General features: G+C 43.8%; 1 protein-coding gene across 5 annotated transcripts in view; it reads right to left on the bottom strand.

The window, feature by feature from the left end:
• The window catches only part of LOC122800880 (LIM domain containing preferred translocation partner in lipoma), a 3,822,027-nt gene that overhangs the window by 3,212,256 nt on the left and 590,019 nt on the right, over positions 1-19,752 (bottom strand). The window lies entirely within an intron of this gene.

Raw genomic sequence — 19,752 nt, 5'->3', positions numbered from 1 at the left:
CCCATCCTACATAATATCTCTATCTATAACCCCTCCCTACCTCAAACGCTTCTATTGACACCTTCTTAGTAACTGTCTCTCTCTATTCCTCCTTAAAACATTTATAATGGGGTACTTTGCACTACCTTTTACAACTGAACAAACTCAATTATTAACACCGTGATTCTTTTTCTACCCTGACATTGACTATTCCTAAATTTGTAATACTTTTCTACTCTGACATTTAACATTGGGATATTGCATCTACCCTGCTATTGATCATTGCTACAACTCTGATACTTTATCTACTCTGACATTTTATTTTCTAAATTCTCTTAACCTCTGCATCAGTATCTAGTAGATTCATAGTTATGTCTTCTTAGTACTCTGTGTAACTTAGAATTATTTTTTAATATTTTTTGTAACACTGTAATTATAACTAGTTGTATTTTTTGTTTTTTTGTAATACTGTTATTATAACTAGTTGTATCTTTGGAGCTTTTCTCCTCAGGACTCCACTGAAAACGGGCTCCTTAAGGCCCAATGGACCACCCTGGTAAACAAACTGCAAATAAATAAATAAAATAAATCTACTGTCGGATGGCTTAACAAAGCCATATTGGAATTCGAAGACTGTAAACGAAAATATCTGGCTACAATAAGGGCCCAATGACGGATAGTTCTGGCGCTGAGCAAAGCACAGAAGCGATAATGGGGGATGTCGAGGTCTGGGCCTAAACAAGTGACGCAGTAAGACTGGAAGTCTCAGTGTGGTATTTGCTTTCCACAGGCGAGACTTTTTCTGACATCGGTTAGTGCAAGAAAAAAGGATTTCCAATGGGGTACTTAGCTATAGAAGACTTCAACTTCAATTTGGAGACAGCAACCGACACAGAAATACTAAGCCTTTGGTATTCGGTCTGACCAAGGGCTATCCTGGTAGGGATAACCCAAATATGATGACTGCAACAGTGAAACACACAGAACATCGCCACAAACAGCTGGTGAAACCTGCAGAAACTCTCTGTCCTATTTAAGTAGAAACATAACTGATGGTGCACATCTAACGTATGCAAGAGATATTCCCATTTATTAACAAAATTTGGGAGGAATACTGGCAATTGGATTGACTGGTTCAGATTTGCTTCTATGGCAACTGTAGGCAAGAATGAAGGGTTAGTTCGAAGGGTTACCCTGTCTTTATGAAAAACCATGAAAGACAGTTTGATAGAAAAAGCCTGCAATTCCAAAACTCTTTTAGCTGAAGTTATGGCTACTAGGCAAGTCATCTTCCATGACAAAAATTTGATATCACATGTTGCAGCAGGCTCAAATGGCCTTTGTGTGAGAGAATGCAGCAAAAAGGAAAGGTCTCAAGGAGGCGAAGGATCCTTGACAGGGGGTCGGAGCAGAAAAAAAACTTTTAAAAATGCTTTACACAGGTGAGAGGAGAAGGCAGGTTTCCTCGCAAACATGGAAGTTGGAAATAGCTGCCAACTGCACTTTGATTGTCAAGAAGCTAGCTCCATCCTGAAACAGCAAGGACAAGAAGAGCAATATATCTAAAATAAAAGCTGAAGCTGGATTGAGACTGCGCTGCTTAGCCCAAATAGAAAACCTTTTCCACTTACTGGGATAGATCTTTCTAGTGGAAGCCTTCTTAGAGGCCAGAATAATGATCTTAATGGGAGAAGGTAGCCACAGCTGATTTAGGATTACTGGAAGTTGACAAACCATGCCATCAGATGAAGTGTCTGGAAGTTGTGAATCGGACGCTGAGAGGTATGAGAAATCAGATCTGGAATGGGAAATAGTATCCAAGGGGGGTACTTCAAATGTGACCGAGAAAGGGGGAACCCACACCTGCCAAGGTCAAAAGGGGGCAATGAGGATCAAGGTGGCCTTGAGACAAAGACCTTTCTGGAGTATTCTGGGAGTGAGAGGTATATAGGAGGATAGGCATAAAGGAGACCTGGAGGCCAATCGTGGACAAAAGCGTCCCTGGGGGACTTCCCGTCTGGGGGAAACAGAGCGAAATACCGACTGCATTTGTGGTTGAGAGGGGAAACAAACAGATCGCAGCTTGGCTGACCCCAGCAAAGAAAGATCTCTTCCACCACAGAAAGATTCAAGGACCACTCGTGAGGAATAAGGAATGCCCTGCTGAGTCTGTCCGCCAGCACACTGGACTCTCCGGGAATATGTGTTGCAATATGAAAGTGCCCCAAGGACATCACCCATTCCCACACTGTCATGACCTCGCTTCAAAACAGATATGAATGTGTAAGTCCTTGTTTCTTGATGTACCACACAACAGCCATGTTTTCCGTGTGAACTGCTACGGTACCCAGAGGGAGGCAGCCCTGAAAAGTTTGCAATGTGAGAAGGACTGCTCATTTCCAGTACATTTATGTGCAGTATGGTCTCAGTGGAGGACCACATGCCTTGGACTGTCTTTCCCTGGTAATGCCCCATCCCAAAAGGGAAGCATCCAAGGTCACTGTGGCACTTGGGGGGGGGGGGGTATGATCTGCCTGCAAGGAGATCAGGAGAGTGGATCCACCTAATGGTGATGATGCCTGCACACCGAGGTGAGACGGATCAGGGTTGTCATTGGATGAGACAGGGAGGGCCACTGAACCAATAGACTCCATTGTAGAACCCTCATGTAGAACCTGGCTAACAGCACCAGATAGATTGCCGCCACCATGGACCCTAAGGCCCTGAGAATAAGATGGGCCTGTGGATGAGACAGATGGAGAAAACACTGGACATGAGATCTGATGAGGTGTACCCAGCGAAGCGGGAGTGCTGCAATCTCTGACACAGTGTCCAATTGGATCCTGATGAATTCCAGATTTTCAGATAGAATCAAGTTCAATTTGGGGAGATGCACTGAAAACCCTAACTGGTCAAAATGTTGCAGTAGGTACTGAGAAACAGTGGCCAGACTTCATGGGAACTGTGAGGAGCCAATCGTCGAGGTACAGAAACACCTGGAATCCATGCAGTCTCAGGTGAGCTGTAGCCACTGCCATGCACTTGTTGAACAGCCAGAGGGCTGTGCTGAGACCAAAGGGCAGGGTCCTGAACTGTTAGTGACTGGCCGTTACTCGAAAGCAGAGATGTCTCCTGGAGTGCCTGTCGATTTTTATATGATAGTATGCGTCCTGGAGATCCACGGAGCACATCCAATCATCCTTGTGCAACAGAGGCATGATAGACTGGAAAGTGACCATCTGGAACTTGGACTTCTTGACACAGAGATTGAGTACGCTGAGGTCCAGGACTGGACACAGGTCCCCCCATCTTCTTTGGCACCAAAAAGAAGTGAGAGTAAGTTCCCAATTCTCATTACCCTGGGGGGACCTCTTGGATAGCTCTCTTTCGAAGAAGCTTGAGCACTTCTTCCTGAGCTAACTCCCTCTGATAGGATGGTGCACTGGGGAGGTATCTCCTGAACAGAGAAGGAGACTGAGAAAAGGGAATAGAATACCCCTGGAAATGACCTTTAGCACCCAACGATCTTTTGCAATACTTGTCCAGTCCAAAGGGTGCAAAGACAAATGACCCCGTCTGCCTCCTGGGCAAGACAGTCGGGCAATGCTTCAGTAATGCTGTTGGGGCTTGTTAGAGAAGGGTTCCTTGATTGTTAGAGAAGGGTTCCTTGGAGCCCTGATTTTGTAGATCCCCTCTGCCCCTGGGGCATCGTCTGCCATTAAACCCTCTCCCCCAACCTCTGGAGGAGGGTTCATCCTGAGCAACCTGGAAGGACAACTGTGACTTGTGAAACCACATTTTCCTGGCCCTTTGCTGCATCTTGTAAAAGGCGCATTGAGGGGTGGAAAACCTGATTCCTACAGCCAACAGGGTCTTGCCTTCCTGGTCGCTGTGGGCAAGTGTCTTGTTGACCAAAGGGCCAAACAGGTTAGAACCATTGAAGGGGCATTGGTGAAAGATGCCTTAAAGGACTCTCCAAATCCACAATGGCACAGCCAGGCTTGACACCGAATAGCGATGTCTGTGCCGGCCGCTCAAGAGGCCTCTTCTGTAGCGTTGGCAATCAGCCTCATCGATGAAATATGCCAGGTAATTAAGTGCCCACAGACTGAATGCAGCTGAGGCAAAAACCTGCTTTCCATGCCTGTCAATTGTCCGAGGCTCATGGCTGGGGGGATGGAGAGAGTTGCTCTGTCCCACCAGCTCTTTCTTGGTGGCAGCAGCTACCACAATTGCATCGACTGGCTCACCTTTCAACCAGAACTGCTTGTCAGATTGGGGAACTGAGAAATTTGTCCGCAAATTTGGGAATAGGCTACATAGTATCCAGCTCCATCCATGTTCTGCTGGTGATAAGGTCTACAAGTTCATCTGTGAGGTGAGACCCAGGAGGTAGATGGTACTGTCCTAAAAGCCTTCAGAAAGATGGACTCTTTGGAAAACAGGGGAGGGAAGATCAACTGCCCTTAAGCTTATTTCCAAGATGTCCCCAAGGAGCCATCCTTGGCAGGAGATCTGGGGGACCCATTTTCTTCATCAAAGTCCATATATTTGGTGAGTGACCCAGCAGGGGAGTCCAAATGTCTCCTCTTACATGATTTCTTCCAAGGAACTTCCTCCAGGGGTAGGAAGAGAGGGAGACCCCAAGTGGGGAAGCTCCCACCTAAAGGCTAGCTCGAGAGGGCTGACCTGGGACAGGATGAGTGGGGTCTGCTCGGAGGGCTGGGATGGTCCCCTAGAAGGCCAGGGAGGAAACTGTCTGGGAGAAAAAAGTCCTCTCTATGACCCAGAAAGCTGAAGGACTGGACAATGCCCCATCCCCACTCCTGGCGGGAAGGCCCGCCTGGGGAGAAGGACCAGAGCAGGCCAGAACCCCAGGCCTCTGGACTGTACTGGCTCCAAGCTGTTGAGGCCCAAAGCACCAAGGAGAACAGACCAGCCCAAAAAACAGGTCTAGAACCCCCACCCACCCAAGGACTCCGGGTCGACCACTCAGACCCGGGACTCCATCTGCCCAGGTGGAGGCCGAGCAGAAGTAGTCAGGGACTCAGATGGGGCAGGGGAAGAAAGGTCCCCAGGGATCCCCATCTCCCTCCTTGTGCAATCCAGGGCCAGAAAGTCCGAAACCAACCTGGTCGAATGAGGAGAAGTCAACAAGGGGGTAGAAGATGTCCCCCTAGCCAGATGGGCAGGGGACACAAGAAGCCCCAAGTCAATCTGAGCCTTGAGAAGGACCTTATCATCCTTTCCATATCAGAAGGGAGTAAACTCCTGGAGGACCTAGCCCAGGATGGGTGCCTAGATCCCGTAGACCTCCCTTCTAAAGAACAAGATCTGTGCTTGGAGGCGGAAGGGGAATGCCCCAAGCCAGAGCCCATGGGGGAATCCTCATTAACATTAATGGGATCAGACACTGATCCCGGATCTGACCGCTTCAGATCCATTGGGACCCAAGCGCTTGGTTCTCACAAGACCCAGAGCCAAGGAAGCCGCATCCATGGCTGGCCCAGATCTGACCAGATCTTAACGCCTCGTACCAGAGACCTTGGATCCGAGAGTGGATTCCCACGACCTCATTCCTGCAATCTCAGATCCACGGGCTTCGAATCTTAGGACCCAAGGGCAATGGATCCGACAGGATTGAAGCTAGAGTTGGATCTGAGGCACAAGGGTCTGAAAGCCTCACCTTTTTCAAGGAGGACAACAACCCTGGAGGCAGGGAGGGGGCCTTCCTTTTGTGCTCGGAGGGTCCGGACTTGGCAGGGGACTGAGCCAAGGGACCCCCTTGAGTCAACCCTTTCAAAAGGAGTTTGTTTCGGCTCTCGACCAAAGCTCTCGGGTTGAATGTGGCACAAATGTGCATTCAACCTCTAGGTGCTCGGTGACAAAACAATAAAGGCACTCCTCGTGCAAATCGGAAACACGCATCTTCCGACCTCATGACGAGCACCATTTAAAAGCAACAGGCTTGTAAGATATAATGGAAAAATTAGACTAAGCCAAAGGAGCACACTAACTCGAGACTGGAGAATCAAGCAGAGGTTGCTAACAGAAAATACAGCTGAATAAACTACCTACAGTAAACACAAACAATAAACTACACCAAAAAACTACCAAAAAAAACCTACTCTAGAAATATTATAGCAACTACTACTACAAAAAGGGTGCCACAATGGAACTACACAGCAAGAGTATATAACGGGAGGGGAGGGACTAAACTACTGATACAGAAGAGAACTAAAAACAAACTAGCTAAACACTAAGAAATATTCTATAAAGGAAAAAAATTTGAAAAATAACGCTACTTATCCCACTGCAGGAGCTAAGTCAAAGAAACCTACATCTATTGCTGATTCTGGCAAACGAGATCTGAAGGATTAGGGGGCAGCAAGGGATCATGGGCATGGGAGGGGTTTGAGCCTAGAAGCTCTCTGTAAAGTTGCCAGCTAATTTCCAAAGTCAGATCCAAGACCTAAAGGGTGATGAATGGTGACATAAATAACATCAGATCTTGATCTTTTATTTCTGCATGAAATCAATGAGCAAAAGCGAGGTATGTGATAAGATAACAGTCTGTGGCAACTGTAGTATTTGTGGAATCTGTATAAATCAACTGGAGGACAGTTTAATCTGGACAAAGGCTCTTGAAAAGTAGGTACATTTGAAAAAAAAATATGTACACCTAATTAGCCTGAAAACTGCATACCAGTACCGTAACTCCTCCTACTTCAAAGGGATTGTGAGATAACATCATCATTAGAAATGATAGCATAAGAATGCTGGTGGCGTAGCTATGATATACAAAAAACACCATGAAATCACTTCCTCCCCCTACACCCAACCCCAACTTCCCCAATGCTGAAATATTTCTCTCTCTCCTGTAAATCAACAAATAAAAGAACATATGCATCACTGCCATCTATCCTGCCTAGAAACATCCCATTGCAACAAGAAATTCTGTACTGGATCTCTCATAATATCAACAAGGAAGTGACATTAACATAGACTACGTACTAATTAACCACTCTCCCACACTCTCCATCAATGTGTTTTTGTTTTTTACCCAAATTTATCACTAATGCTACTCAGACAAATGCAGTAATAGAAAGTCTACATTAGACTAGCTCCTCACAACCGCCCTAAGAAAATTAACTCTACCGGCTACCTACTTGACACCATCAGTGGCCATCTACTGTCCTTTGCCATGAGGCAATTTCATCATGCACATAAACACAATCTTTAATAATGTGCAAACACTCTCCTCCTTCGATAATGGCATCTTCATTAGATACCTCAACAAATACAACTGGGATATTCTAAAATACTTATTCCTAGATGACACCACAACTCATTAACAACACAATATTTAACGTACTAAATGAACTGGCTCCTATCCTATCAAAACAAATCAAATCCACCCCACCCCACAGCTCACAAGAGTAACAAGGCAACTGATGATAAATAGAGATACAGCTTGGAAAGCATGGTCTACTAACAAAACACCACAAAAATAAATTTTAGACAGCTAAGGAAGGTTTCTGAACAAAAAAAAAATCTGATCAGTCAAAACTAAACACTTTTCCAAGCTCAAAGACAACCACCAACAGAAGTCTAAGCTTTTTTGGAATGCAATCAAAAGACTATTACACCCAGTCCAAACTGCAACTCTTTCACCAACTACTGCCACCAACTCAGTCCCTATAGCTACCCAGTTCAATACACATCACTTACACGCTGTACTCTCGCTCCCTGCTTAACAACAAACCACCCAGAAGCCTCACAAACCCAAAGAGGATTTTGGTGGTGATTAGTACTTTCTCCCTCCAACCAGTATCCACCTCTTAAAACTTAATTCCACAGTAGCTTCTTAAAACTTAAAAATTCCACAGTAGCTACTGACAACCTGCCACCAGAATACCTCAGAATTGCTACAGATACCTTGTATCTATACTTATAAATCAATCAATTACAGAAAACTATGTCCCTGCCACCTGGAAAAAATCCCACATCATACCTCTACATAAAGAGGGAATATCCGCAGTCCTGTCCATTTACCGAACCTACAGACATTCTATCTCCACTCTCAAAAATATTAGAAAAATGAATTAATTCACAACTTTCCATCTTCACAATAACAATCTCCTCTCCAACACTCAATATGGTTTCCGACCTCATCACAGCATCACTATTGCACTGCTCAGTCTTACCAAATAATAGATCACTGTGCTGTGAAATCTGTATTACTGCATAGTTAATATCTAACTATACCTGTACAAAGTATAATTAGTATACAAAACCTTTCTACTGTATGTATAGTTAATATTTTACCCAATTTAAAATTGTAAAATTAATTTTAATCAAGTTCTGTCATTATTTATTATATAACTTAAAAGATTTTGGCTGTACTTCATGCACTGGAGCTTTTCTCCCCTATTGTTAGTCCACAAGATAATCCAGGACACCTGTTCCTCAGGTGAGGTATAGCTAGATGATTACCAACTACTTTAAATGATTTAAAAAAAATGAATGCTGTTTTTACAGAAATCTCTGTCAGCACAGTAAAAGAAGTTGTCTTACCATAACGTTCCATCTGTGTTGTAGATCCTAATTCATTCATTACTGTTAGGACTTTGGTTCCATCCTCGGAACTGACACTGCAATTTCCAAGCTCGCGGCAGCCAAAAACTCTCAGCTAAGACCTACCCATAATGCCCCTCTCATAGTTACTCCAGATCGAGTTTGCCCGCCCTATATAATGGAGGTAGAAATGGAAAACAGTTGGAGGCTCTGTCTGAGCAAATACCCCAACAAGGAGTTCCTAAAGTCCACCAGGAGTCCAGGCAGGGGGAAGGAGGGCTGAAGTAATGAATGAATAAAGATCTACAACACAGATGGAATGTTATGGTAAGACATAACTTCTTTATCTGATGTTGTAAATCTTTATTCATTCCTTACTGTTAGGACAGAGTCCACAGCTACTTGAGTCCTGGGTGGCCCTAAGGAAGGACATTCCTGCGCACCATAGAACCAAAAGATGTTTGTTCCCTGGAGGCCAAATCCAATTTGTAATGAGAAATAAAGGTATGAAGTCTTGTCCAAGTGGCTACTGCGCAGATATCATCCATAGAGGCTCTGGAATGGAAAGCTACAGAAGTAGCCATAGAACTGGTAGAATGAGCCTTTATTCTGGAAGGTAACGATAGCTTATTCTGTTGGTAGATAAAGGTAATGACGTTTCTAAACCAGGAGGATAAAGTCACTTTAGAGACAGGTTTACCCAATCTGGATCCTGCAAAGGCCACAAACAACTGATCTGTTTTCCTGAAAGATTTAGTCCTGTCCAAATAAAAACGAAGCTGCCGATGCACATCAAGGGTGTGCAAAATGTACTCCCCTCTGTTAGAATGTTAAGAGAAGAAAACTGGCAGGTCAATAGATTGGTTAATGAAAAATCCAGAAATGACCTTGGGCAAGAAAGAAGGGTCAGTACGAAGGGACACCCTATCCCTGCGGAAGTTCAAGTACGGACTCTTGACACTCAAGGCCTGCAGCTCAGATACTCTTCTCGCTGAGGTAAATGCTACTAGAAGTAGGGTTTTCCATGACAAAAAGTTTATATCACATGAATCAAAAGGCTCGAAGGGAGGGCCTGTGTGAGACTGAAGCAACAAGGTCAAGTCCCAGGGTTCTTACTGGGAGCTTGACCAGAGGTTTAACGTGTAATACTCCTTTCAAAAAGGTCTTGCACAGACGATGTGACATAATCAAAGAATTATCAAATCCATTATGAAAACTGACGACAGCTGCTAAATGTACAGTGATTGTCGATGCTGAGGCTCCTGCATGTAAAAGAGTCGTCAGGTACTGAAGGATCTTTTGAATAGGCATAGAGAAGGAATCCAAATTCTGATCTTTGGTCCAAATAGAGAACCTAGTCCATTTACTAGAATAAACTTTCCTGGTGGAAGGTTTGTGTGAAGCCAGAAGAATTTCATGAAGAAGAGATGGGATGTCAGGCAGCCTGGCAATCATTGCAAGTGGAGGAACCCAGCTGTGAGCTTGAGACTGTGGAGATTGGGGTGAATCAGTCCCAGAGGATGAGATAACAGGCCTTAGGAATGATCCAGGATCCACGGGCTGTGAATTAGATGAGGCCATAGGAACAGGAACCAGACTTGACTGGGCCAATAAGGGGCAATGAGGATCACTTTGCCTCTCAACCTTTGAGCTTTCTGGAGGAATTTCGGAATGAGGGGCAATGGAGGAAAGGCATACAGTAGACCTGGGAGCCAATCGTGCATTAGAGCATCCTGAGGGGGAATCAGGGCAAAGTAGCTTCTGCATTTGTTGTTTAGGGGGGAAGCAAATAGATTGCAGCAAGGTTTGCCCCAGTGGTGGAAAATCTGATCCGCTATTACAGGATTGAGGGACCACTAGTGAGACATCAGGATGTTCCTGCTCAGATTGTCCGCAATAAGGTTGGAACTTCCGGGAATGTGCGTTGCTATAAGAAAGCAGTTGGAAGCTACTGCCCACTGCCAAATCATCATGGCTTCCCAACACAGGGGGTAAGACCTGGTTCCGCCTTGCTTGCTGATATGCCAGACAACTGACATGCTGTTCGACTGAACTACAATGATCCCAGAAGGTAGGGATGTATGGAACGCTCGCAATGCTAAGAGAACCGCCCTCAGTTCCAGGACATTTATGTGCAAATTGACCTCCATGGGGAACCAGGTGTCTTGGACCGTCTTTCCCTGGAAATGCCCCCCAAACCCAACAGGAAAGAATCCATGGTCACCGTGGCCGTGGGCTGGGAAAGACAGAACGGTCGACACCAAAGATTTGTTTGTGGCTTTATCCAGCATAGAATTTCTTCCTTGCAATGGTTTGTAAGACGTATCATGTAGTCAAGTGGGTGAGTTAAGATCGACCATTGTGCAGAAAGGAGCCACTGTAAGAATCTCATGTGCAGCCTTGCCAGCGGTACTAGAGTAATGGCAGCCACCATGGAGCCTAAGAGTTGCAGTACAAATGTGCTGGTACATAGGTCTGTTGAAGGAGGGCTTGGATTTGGTGTCTTATTTTTGAAAGCCTGTGAAGAGGGAGAGAAGCTTGACAGGATGTTGTGTCGAAGACTGCTCCAATAAATTCCAGTGTCTTTGTTGGGGACATTTGAGATTTGTCCTTGTTGATTGCAATCCCCAAGCAGAATTCGAGACCTTGAGTGTAAGCGAGGCTCTGGATTAGAAGATTCCTGGTCAGAGCGGTAAGGAGCCAATCGTCTAGATACGGAAACACCTGGAATCCTTGTAGTTGAAGATGAGCTACTACAACTGCCATACATTTGGTGAACACTCAGGGGGGGCTGTCGAGAGACTGAATGGCAGTGCCCTGAACTGATAGTGATTGGCTCCCATCCAAGCATTACGTCTCATGACAAAGCCTGATGCGGCAGCTCGAGCTGCCCCCTCGGTGGTGTGAGATATCAAACACATCAAGAAGTTCGAGATGGATTCAAGGGTAGCTAGTTGCGAGGCGACAGTGTCACGCACCTCATCAGGCAGTACCCCCACTAAAGAGGAGGACATTTCAGATACTAGGAGGCGAGTGAAGTGTACCACATAGTTCAGCGACAGAATGGCAAAGGTCACTGAAGCATAGGTCCACTTTCCCAGTCTGTCCATGGTCTGAGACTCCCTGTTCGGAGGATGGATAGTGGAACTATCTTCTGCCAGTTTCCTCTTGGTGGCCACTGCCACGACTATGGAATCAACTGTTAACTGCGTGGACCAGTGAGGCTGGTCTTCAGGTGTGGATAGAACTTTGTCCGGCCTCTGGGAGACAGGTTCTACATTGTCCGGGGCCTTCTAGGCACGCTGCACGATCAGCTTAACAAGCTCATCTACAGGTGGGGTCACTAAGGAAGTAGATGGCTGGGCACAGAAGGCCTGCAAGAACACTGACTCCTCAGAAGAAGGGTTAGAGGACTACTAGTTTCCCCGCTGCTTGAGGATTTCGAGAATGTCTTTGAATGAGATGTCATCTGGGGGAGAACGTGGGGACCCTTCTCCCTCATCACAATCGGTGTCTTTGGTGATAGATTCCTCCGGGGAATCAAGGTGCTTCCTCTTGCACCGCTTCTTCCGGGGTGGCTCCCCAATGGGATCTTCTGAGGAGGACTCCAGAGAAAGGGTTCCCTTCAAAGGGAGGGTCTTGCGGCTCCCGTGCTCGGGATCCCAAAGTAGGGGGTTAGGACAGCTGCATGCTGAGGGGGGGGGGGGTTTGATGCTGATGTCATTGATGCTGACTGCGAGCCTGCGGAGGCAAGGACCCTGTCCATCACCTGGAAAGCAGGCCCACCCGAGGAGGGATGGGAGCCCATAACTGAGGACAACCTCAGAACCAGAGTCACACGCTACCCTGAGGAGCTCCGAGAGGACTGGAAGCCATTGGAGGCATGGACATAGCGCCAACAAAAAAAATAGGTGTCGGGCTAGGTACTAAGGTGCCGATGGTCCAAGCACTGCTCCTGAGAGAGCACCGGCTCCAACGGAGCCAATGCAGCAAGGGTGGTCGGTGCCAACAGGGAAAAATCTGCAGTCGGAACCAAGATAGTATGCACTGGGGTGGACATCGGTACCAAGATCTCAGAGACCTGGGTAGAGGTCAGAGGAGGATAAACAGGGCAATATGCTGTGAAGGATTCTGAGCAAGAGGAACGGAAGGTCTAGCTGGAGTGGGCAATCCCCTAGTTGCCAGAAGCTGGTCCACAACCCGCACTAGGTCTAGTTCAGAAAAACTCCTGGTGGATCTAAAGGAGGCTGCTGAAGGAGAATCAGGTCTTTCAAGAAAGGGGCTAAATCTTTGCCCCAAAATGGGTCGTAAAATGGAGAGTATCTGTTTCTTGGCAGATATTCGACTTTAGGAGACAAAGTCATAATGGCCACTGATGGTGCCAAAGCAGGTACAGTCATCGGAGGCAATGTTGGATCCAAGGACGGCACCGAAGCTGGTGGTGCTGATGCTGGAACTGAAATAGGAGTCAACATCATAGATGGCACTGAGGGAGAAGACACAGGGCTTGATGCCGAAGAGGTCTGTGCCGAGGGCGCCGGAGAAGCACAAAGCTGACTCAGTTCTGTAACTGACAGAGATGTGGGAACCGAGTGACTGTTTTTCCTCATGTTTTTTGGTCTTTGGAGGGGGCGAGACCTCCAACCCAGATAAAGCCTCTGAAAAAGATGTTTTAATTAAAACTTTTAAAATAAGCTTATTCTTACATTCTGCTAGTGTGCGATTGCTAAAACTAGCACAAATGTTACAATCAGCTTTAATGTGGCCCATGCCCAAACAGAAGACGCAACGAGCGCGTCCATCTGAGTTAGGCATCTTACGCCCACACTTGTCACACTGCTTAAACCCCAACTTAATTTGCCTGATATAGTACAGGCAACAAAGGGGTATCATAAGAGAAAAATCAATAAAAGAAAAGGAAGAGAACACCAACAATGGTATTTAAAAAATACCACAAATGGTAATGAATAGTGAGAAAAAACTAAACAGACTAAAAAACAAGAAATTATGAAGAGATTCTATACCAAAAAACACAATTAGCTTTGAGAAAGATGGCTAGGCACATCTGACAAGGAACGCAGCAAACGAGATCTGGAGTAACTATGAGCGGGACATTATGGGTAGGTCTTAGCTGAGAGTTTTTGGCTGGCGCAAGCTTGGAAATGGCCATGTCGGTTCTGAGGACGGAATTGAAGTCCTAACAGTAAGGACTGAATAAAGATTTACATCATCAGATACAATCTTTCAGCTTCACCGCAGCAATACCTTAACTGAATTAGTTTTCAGCACAAAGCTTCTTGGTGTCTTAGTTGACGAGAACTTAAAATATGATTAATACATCACTCAAGCCATCAAGAAAACTCACCAAAAGTTAGAAAATGCTAGACAGGAAATAGCTAGGATAAGTACTCCACCAAGGTACAATAAAGTCATAAAAATCCACAAAGAAATGGTGAAGCAACCAAGGCACAGAATGTCCTAGTTTAAACACAGTCCAAGGATAAATAAAAGGTAGGTAAAATCCAAGGTAAATTTATTCACTCAGGTAAGCGCTTTCATGATACACATATCACTTCTTCAGACCTTCAAACACTCCCTACTCAACTATATTTAAACAGTATTCAAACCAATCAAATCAAACCAATTAATGCTTGAAATAATTAGCACTTAAAGTAAAACCAGTCATTCTACAATATGTACAAAGTCATACTGGAAAACATTTCAAGTATAGATACGTAATAAATATTGTAACATAAAATGCATTAGTTAAAAATGAATTAGTTAAAAATGATTAAAATATATATGTAATATGTTTATCTGTCTTTCATTAAAATAATTTAATTTCATTTGAACAACCTCCTATTCTTCAAAACTGGTTTCAAGGGTATATGAGTTAGTACACTACTGCTGCATATCTATGGTGACACCAGTACTGAAGATGTCAGACAGACAGTGGAGCATGCAAGTAAAGAGGAGGGTTATACAGTACAGAGATAAAAACATCACAACAGAACCATCTGACATGTTTTATTTATCTATTTATTTAACGAATGATGACCATGAAAGTGAAATTTTGCAAAAGGCCCTCTTTTCTGCCACTACTCAAGCATATATGTTAATCCAGGGCATCAACAAAAAAGGCAGTCTAGATGCAGGAAAATGAATCTGTTATTCAAACCAAGTCACGTATAAAAAATTAAGTGAACCAGAGTAGGTGTTTACAGGTTGATGCACATGTAAGTATACATGCTATACAAGTGATACATTATCTGAGTACACAAATATAACAGAAATCTAGCAGCAATTTAAAACATGATACTTTGTAAGTAGGATAAGAATGTCTTTGTTAACACCAAATAAGCAAAGCAGTTCATAGGTTCACAAGTTTATACTATGCTAATGACCACCACAGCCTTTACAAAACTAGCTGTGCAACCCAACCTAGACCTACAGCTCCTTGGACATCTACATGGTGGGATATGGTAGCAAAGAGGTAGCTAGGGGTTATATAGTAGACAGGTATGTTAGTTGGGGATTAATTTACTTACTGTTGACCTGTGTCCTTCAGAGACCGGAGAACAGACACAGGTGAATTTGTGATTTCCCATCCAATGATCAAAGTCTCTTTTGAATAGGGTCAGGAATGAACTGCGTTATGTAGATGGAGAACTTATTCCATAGTGTGGGGATCTTTGGAGAGACATATCTGTTTCTCCAGCATGTTCTATTTATGTCGTAGGCAAAGTTCAGGTCCTTGGATCTGGTGCTGTTTGTCTTGTGGATTTGCAAGATGTGTAGTAAGGAATATATTAGAATTCTCAGATGGAAGCAGTAAACGATGATCTCTGTCAATTCATAGCTTTTGAACTAGCATCGCCCCAATTTAATCATCAGTGCATGTGCTTAAACAGAATAAAACAGCCTCCAGAAAATTAGAAGAAAAAAAGTTCAAACACGACCAGGGCAACAATCACAGTTAATATGTGACCAGCTTCAAAACAAGCCAATGCTTCTGGCATCCTAAATCAGAAGCATCCTGCCTTTGTCCTTAATATACAAGTCTACATCATAGTTTTAGATTATTCCTTGTAAAAGACATACCCCTTTAACACTTCATATATAAAGCCTGAATGTTAATTTTGTAACCCTTACAACTAAAAATTAAGAAATGAGTACCTGTCATTTGTCTCTATTCTTTACACATCCCCTCCATTCTAATTTATTACTAAAATAAACACCTACACTTCAGCTCTGTAATCCAGTCGCAATATCCACCATCTTCATTGCTAGTACTCAAAACAAAACTACAAACCATTCCATTAATATTTGTGTTACTGGAACTAAATAACATATTTGATAACTCCAACACAGATATTTGACTACATCATGCCAATTAAAATGGACAATATTAGAATATGCAATGAAAGTCCACCCTCCAAGCGAGCTTTTTTAAACAGCATTTTACAATTCTACAGCATGTTAAAATTTTCATGCAAACATGTATTACACATTATCAACATCACACTTTTCCCAGTCAATGTATTTGGCAAGTGTCTAAACAGATGTGTATCATACCACCAATTTTCTTTAAAATTAACTCTGCAACAAAAATTATTTCCTTTACAAATTTTTAACAGCTTGTATTCACCTGCCACTTCTGAAGATCAAGAGATATTACAGCTACATTTCAGTATTTTAAGTTTCCTAAATACAAACTTTTTTAGTAAGGTGATTCTCAGGACACCATAGCAAAATCACTTCAAAATGCACAATACTAGTTGCTTGACATAGCACTGGATTCACAATGCTGTTTTTTCCTGTACCTCTTTCCGTCACAACTGTTGGCACCTAGGGTGCTTACTTAACCTCCTCTACAGTATGACTTTTTGACCAGTACACCCATCTAAACCCTCCCAAGTGGGTACAACAACTTCTCAGAGATGATAGCCCTATAACTACCAAAGACAGAGAGCAAAGAATAGGGGGTGAGAATCAGAGTAATCGGGGGGGACACACAAATACAGGCTGCTGCCAAATACTCATAGCTTTTTGGTTGAGTGGTGCACAGTGGATGCAGGAATATCCTGCCATGCTGTCCTATATAAACTACCTTGTTTAAGTAGGGCTCTCCTCCAAAAGGAGTCATGTGGTAGCACTAACTGAGAAGAGGGGACCTTTTTTCTTTAGTACTTCCCAATCCAACCAGCTACAGACTCTGCCTTCAGCCTTAATCACCAGTAATACAGAGATACTTCTTGCCTCTTCATCAGTGAACCAGGTTACTTAAGTCAATGTGGTTAGAGACTTTAAAACGTTACAGGGCAAGTTATGAAAGGAATACTTAAGAGAGATCATCACTAAATTATGATACATTTCTTGCTGGAATATAATGCTACATTCCAATATTGTTAATACCATGTTAAATGCTGAAACAGACATGGTTACATTCTTAAAGCTTGCTTGGGTTGTACTGCAACAAACTTTTTCCCTAGTTATCTTACCTTTTTTCTGTGTCATGCCGTTTCTTCTAGATCTGTGTAAACTAGGTGTTACTGGAGTCATAAGTACAACTTGCAGTATTACTGCAAACAATGACATTGCCATGGTGAAAATGTCTGTATGCTCCTGTGATCCTTATGGCTAAGTTATCAGCAGGTTATGCATCTAATAAAGTCACCCTTGCCTGGAAGGGTCAGGCAAATAAAATGCAACAACCTACATTTACTTGGTCTTACCTCCATGTACAGCCTTCTTGGAGGTGGATATGTGTGTGTGTGTGTGTGGGGGGGATCTCTCACATACTGTGTAGTTGACCCTCTCAAGATGCTCTGGGGGGGGGGGGTATGGTATACTCAAGTCCCTGACTGCATGCCATCATTCATCTGTACTGTGAGACAACAAATTACAAGAGTTATTATCAATGCTACTGCAAAAAGGAAAACTCTATTGTTTGTACATAGGCAGCATTTACTGGGAGTATTTAGCCACCTTGGAGACAGTTGGTGCAGTACTCAAAAGATAGCCACCCACTTATTCTGTAGTTCTTCTGGGACACCACAATGTTCACGTGGTGAACAACAGATATATTTGGGAAGATGAAAACAGGAGGAATGGGTTGCCAGATATTTGATCCTGATTGGTGATTGACTGATTGAACTGTTTTATTTTTTTTACTTCTGTGCTAGTCATGGATTGTCCATAATAAACACCATGTTCTGAGGTCATACGTTCTGGACACTTGGTGGTGTGTTAGGTCAGAAAGCCAAGGGAAGTGGTCGTATAGACAATGAAAGCCCTAATGTCTAATCAGAGTATCCTGGGAATGCCTAGCTTTTGCTTGTGTGTGGAAGGAGCTAAATTCTCACCTCCAGAGGATCTTCTTCCATATATCTGGGGATGCTGTGAACATGCAATCTGAAAGGACCCTCCAACACCTCAGATGAAACAATGACAAGCAGCTGTGTCTAAAAACTTGACGGTGTTTGTCATAGCAGTAACCATAGGACCTGCTGGTAAAATCCAGCAATAAGGAAAGCCATCAGTTAAGAGGCCAGCCATGCACTTTTAATGCAAGTATCTACATATCTGACTGATGGGTACAAGTCTCCAAATTTGACTGAAATGTAGAAGCTATACTAGTCATCAAAGCAAAGACTAAGATACTGAAGGAAGAAGTCCAGACAGGCTATGGTGAATGACCTTCAAATAGCCTCAAGAGATTCTATCACACTGTTCAGTTAACTCAGGAAGGGTTGGGCAGGATACTGCAGTCAGTTCTCACCAAGGTTTCAGAAATGCAGAACTTGTTTGCCCACATACCTAATGGACAGAAAGAACATTCTGAAAAACACTTGAATCTGGTAGATGTGGCCTTTTCTCAAAAATCAGTCACAGAAGTATACGGGGACTGGGTCTACTTCTGCTGAAGAGCTGGCCAAGGTTATTTTACAGTTCCAGTGAGGTAAAGTCCTGAGGACTGGATGGCAGTGTTGTGAGTGTGCATGGCTTGTCAGACAAAGTGTATGACAGCACGTCTGGACTGGTAAAATGAGGTAGTTGCCTTCATGTTTTTTTTTTAAAAAGGGTGACAGACGGATATGCACCAATTATAAAAGAACCATGCTCCACAGTCTCCCTGAGAAAACCTATGCCAGGGTGTTATAACACATGACTGTCTAGAAGTCACACCCCTGACTCAGAAGCAGGGATGCAGACTTCATTCAGCCCATGAAAAATGGATTCAGTGCCTCAGCCTTACACAGACATTAGAAGTTTCAATGGAATGCTATTCAGGCCCTATATTTAAGGAGTAAGCTTTTTGTCCTTATTCACAGAGACAAGTCAAACAAGTTTCAGTTAAACATTAGATGCTGATTAGGGTGTGTTCTGACCCCCTTGTGACTTTTGTAGAGGGAATATCAATACATGGCCAAAGTATGGAGTGTGTCCATTTTGAGGAAACTTCACTGCAATTTTGCTGTTTGCAGATGATGATTCCATCTCAACATCAAGTAACTGCCACCTCTGACATTTATTGGAGAAGTTCAGTTATGAGTGTGAATCAACTGGGATGAAACTCAGCACCTATAACCTACAGATCGTAGACATCTCCTGGAAAATAGTAGGCTAGTGTATGCAATTGGTAGGGGTGGAGAAGTACAGTTGTGTACCTACCATAAATGTAGATGTAAGAGTGTCTTCACTGCTGCAGTAATTACACTTGGCTTATCCTGCCGTCAGGCGGTCCCGCAGTCGGCCAGAGTTCCAAAGTCTTGATCCGGCATCGGTTGCTGTTGCTTCTTCCCTGACGTCAGTGCCATTTTCTTCAGTCTTTCTTGCCGCGCGGTGCCCGAAGCAAAAGCAGTTCGCAAGTGCTGGTCGGCCAACTCCTGAGATTTTCAAATCAAATGTCCATCCTTCTCATCCATTAAGATCCACGCTTCTGCCATCTTGGCTCATTACAACACAGATCCTCCTATTTTCTCTCATCCATTGCTAAAACAGTACCTCACAGGGGCTAAAAACATAAGACTGCCCTGGAAAGCACCAACACCAACTTGGGACCTCAGTTTTGTCTTGGAAAGACAGCTACTTCATGTGGAGCAGTTTAAGAATCTTATGGTTTCATTAACAAGTGAAAACAGAGGAGATCAGATACTGACTAGTAGGTGGGCTCAGTGGAAGCAGTACTATATT

Source organism: Protopterus annectens, chromosome 4.part1 (assembly GCF_019279795.1).
Source record: "Protopterus annectens isolate FY-2018-M chromosome 4.part1, PAN1.0, whole genome shotgun sequence".
Taxonomy (NCBI): Eukaryota; Metazoa; Chordata; order Ceratodontiformes; family Protopteridae; genus Protopterus; species Protopterus annectens.
The sequence above is the reverse complement of the archived record's forward strand: the minus strand, read 5'-3'. Positions and strand labels throughout refer to the sequence as shown.